Source organism: Hemiscyllium ocellatum, chromosome 19 (genome assembly GCF_020745735.1).
Source record: "Hemiscyllium ocellatum isolate sHemOce1 chromosome 19, sHemOce1.pat.X.cur, whole genome shotgun sequence".
Lineage (NCBI taxonomy): Eukaryota > Metazoa > Chordata > Chondrichthyes > Orectolobiformes > Hemiscylliidae > Hemiscyllium > Hemiscyllium ocellatum.
This window is the reverse complement of record NC_083419.1, coordinates 78,521,691-78,525,872: the sequence shown is the minus strand read 5'-3', so window position 1 is coordinate 78,525,872 and position 4,182 is coordinate 78,521,691.

The window sequence follows — 4,182 nt, the reverse complement described above, 5'->3', positions numbered from 1 at the left end:
TACTCCACTCCCACTGTTTCTCAATTGTCGATGTCACAGCAGACAATCTCCACTATCCCCAGTAGGTTTAGCAAATATCATTTCCCTTTCCTGAATCTAGTCTGGATGAACCAAATCACATCATTATTCTCCAACTTTCTCGTTGTCACATTCCTCATAAAACGTTGCATTGTTTTTCTCACAGCTGACATCAAGCTATTTAATATTCTGTTTTCCCTCCACATCCTGTTTTAATTATTAGTGGAACAATAACTACTTTACAGACGGCAGCATCCTTTCCAGAATCTAAGCAGTGTTGAAGAATAATCAGTCATTATTTCATTAGTTCTGTTACCACCTCCTCAATACTCTGAGATGGAGCTCTTTAGATGTAGCAACTTATGAAATTTCAATTCAATTAGATTTTTCAAAACATACTTTTCATTATTTCTAATTTTCTGCAGTCCATCATTTTTACCAGTCACTCTGTTCCCTTAGTTTTTGAAAGTCAGTTTCTGTACCTTCTCGTACAGAGATGGTACCAATGTATCCCTCTCAACAGGCAGATGGCTTCTGTCAGCTAGCAATACGTTAAAGGACTACACTTCAGAGATGGTACATGTAATACCAACTCCTGCGTGGAAAGTTCCAGAATCGAAACAGTTCTCTTCATGGTGGGTGTCAGCGCAGTCCTATCACTGGTGTAAAGCTACAGGTTATACTGAAGGTGGAGACGCAGCTCAGTGAGCGTCTTATTGTTGAAACAAGCTGCTTTCACACTTTACACCTGAATAGGACCAGCTTCGACAAATGTTCCTGAAAATCTCCGGGAGGATAGCGCAGTGCCCTGCTCCGCCCCGTGTATAGAGATTCCCTTCTGTGTATTCTCAGCTCCATTTGTTTTCCATGGACCGAGACACTCTGTAAATGTAGTATCCAGGGTGGCGTCCCCAGACCCTCAGGTCTCCCGGAATGAACCCAGCAACTGACAATACAAAGCTGGGAAAACCATCTACAGAAAGTTCACTGACCTTCTAATGACACCAGCAAGTCAAATCCCCAACACCCATGGTGCACCCATTCAGTGTTGTAAGTGCCTCCCTCTCCTCAGTTTATCTTCCTAGCTAAGAAAGCTGGTACGTCTCCACACAGTCCCACACAGTAAAGAAGCAGTTGACAATGTAACATTATGTTTCTCTGTATCTCAGCAACTATACGGGCAGCACCAGTATTGCCGATGAAATTGATCACTACGCTCAGAGAAGAGAGATAGAGGGAACATAACTCACTTTAAACAGGCATATATCTAAATTACCTGATGTTCAGGAATTTCTAAAAAGGGAAAATGTTACAATATCTTCATTCCAGTTCATCATCAGCAGTACTTCTGCTTGCTTTGCCTCTCTCTTGCTCTGTCTCTCTTTTGCTGAACGTTTCTCCATCCATTGAATAAAAACCTCCCAATCACACTTCTAACCATCCCTCATATAAATAATATTATTTCCCAGTTGCATTAAGTTTTGATTGGGTCCCTGAAGTCGAAACGTTATCTGTGTTTCTCCTGACAGAGATACATGCCTGCTGAGATTCTCAAACACTTATACATGCTGAAGAATTTTATGTCAGATCTGCAGGATCCACAGTTCCTTTGTTTACTACACTTTTAATGTTGTTGTTTCCCAGGATGCCAGCATTTATTGTCCATCACTAATTGCTCTTGACTGTGAGGCCATTTGTCAATAAACTATGGAGCCAACCATACTGTTATGGGTCAGAATTCACACATAGAACATAGAACATAGAAGGATACAGCGCAGTACAGGCCCTTCGGCCCTCGATGTTGCGCCGACCGAATCCTACCTAACCTATACTAGCCCAATAACTTCCAAATGCCTATCCAATGCCCGCTTAAATGACCATAAAGAAGGAGAGTTCACCACTGATACGGGCAGGGCATTCCATGAACTCACAACCCGCTGTGTGAAGAATCTACCCCTAACATCTGTCCTATACCTACCACCCCTTAATTTAAAGCTATGTCCCCTCGTAACACCTGACTCCATTAGCGGTAAAAGGTTCTTAGTATCTACCCTATCTAAACCCCTAATCATCTTATACACTTCTATCAGATCTCCCCTAAACCTTCTCTTCTCCAATGAGAACAGCCCCAAGTGCCTCAGCCTTTCCTCATAAGATTTTCCTACCATTCCAGGCAACATCCTGGTAAACCTCCTCTGCACTCGTTCTAAAGCTTCCACATCCTTCCTATAGTATGGCGACCAAAACTGCACACAATACTCCAGATGAGGCCTCACCAGAGTCTTATACAACTGCAACATGACCTCTGGACTCCGGAACTCAATTCCTCTGCCAATAAAGCCCAGTACACCATATGCCTTCCTCACAGCACTATTTACCTGGGTGGCACCTTTCAGAGATCTGTGTACATGGACACCAAGATCCCTCTGCTCATCCACACTACCAAGTAGCCTACCATTAGCCCAGTAATCCATCATCTTGTTATTCCTACCAAAGTGAACGACTTCGCACTTAGCTACATTGAATTCCATTTGCCACATTTCCGCCCAGCTCTGCAACTTATCTATATCCCGCTGTAACCTACCACTCCCTTCCTCACTATCCACAACTCCACCGACTTTTGTGTCATCCGCAAACTTGCTTACCCAGCTTTCAAGTCCTTCCTCTAGATCATTTATAAAGATAACAAAAAGCAATGGTCCCAAAACAGATCCTTGTGGTACACCGCTAGTAACTGCGCTCCAAGATGAACATAATCCATCAACTACTACCCTCTGTCTCCTTCCAGCCAGCCAATTCCTAATCCAAACCTCTAATGTATCCTCAATGCCATACCTCCGTAGTTTTAACATTAGCCTACCATGGGGAACCTTATCGAACGCCTTACTAAAATCCATATACACAACATCGACTGCTTTACCCTCATCCACTTCCTTAGTCACCTTCTCAAAGAACTCAATAAGGTTTGTGAGGCACGACCTGCCCTTCACAAAACCATGCTGGCTATCCCTGATCACGTTATTCCTACCCAGATGTTCATAAATCTTATCCCTTACCATTCTCTCTAAGACTTTGCCCACCACTGAAGTCAGACTCACTGGCCTATAGTTACTAGGGCTATCCCTACTCCCTTTCTTGAACAATGGGACCACATTCGCTATCCTCCAGTCCTCTGGTACTATTCCCGTTGACAATGACGACATAAAAATCCAGGCCAATGGCTCTGCTATCTCCTCCCTAGCATCCCATAGGATCCTGGGGTAAATGCCATCAGGCCCAGGAGACTTATCTATATTCATCCTTTCCAATATTCCCAAAACCTCTTCCCTGCATATTTCCAGGGCATCCATTCTAATTATTTGTGATTCCATATTCACATCAGCAACAGTGTCCTGTTCCTGAGTGAATACTGATGAAAAGTACTGATTTAATGTCTCTCCAATCTCCTCCGCCTCCACACACAACTTCCCACTACTATCCTTGACTGGACCGATACCTACCCTAGTCATCCTTTTATTCTTGACATACCTATAGAAAGCCTTTCGGTTTTCCCTAATCCTACCAGCTAAAGACTTTTCATGTCCCCTTCTCGCTTCTCTTAGCTCCCTCTTTAGCTCCTTCCTGGCTACCTTATAACTCTCAATCGCCCCTACTGAACCTTCACGCCTCATCTTTACATATGCCGCCTTCTTCCCTTTCACAAGGGACTCCAATTCCTTACTAAACCACGGCTGCCTCACAAGGCCCTTTACACCATGCCTGACTGGTACATACCTATCGAGGACACGCAGTAGCTGCTCCTTGAACAATCCCCACATCTCATTAGTGTTCTTCTCTTGAAGCCTGTTTTTCCAATCCACACATCCTAAGTCATGCCTCACTGCATCATAATTTCCCTGCCCCCAGCTATAGCTCTTGCCCTGCGGCGCACAATTATCCCTCTCCATCACTAAAGTAAAAGTCACCGAGTTGTGGTCACTGTCCCCGAAGTGCTCACCTACCTCCAAGTCTAACACCTGGCCTGGTTCATTACCTAGAACCAAATCCAATATAGCCTCCCCTCTTGTTGGCCTGTCGACATATTGTGTCAGGAAACCCTCCTGCACACATTGTACAAACACCGACCCATCTAATGAACTCGAGCTATAGCTCTCCCAGTCAATA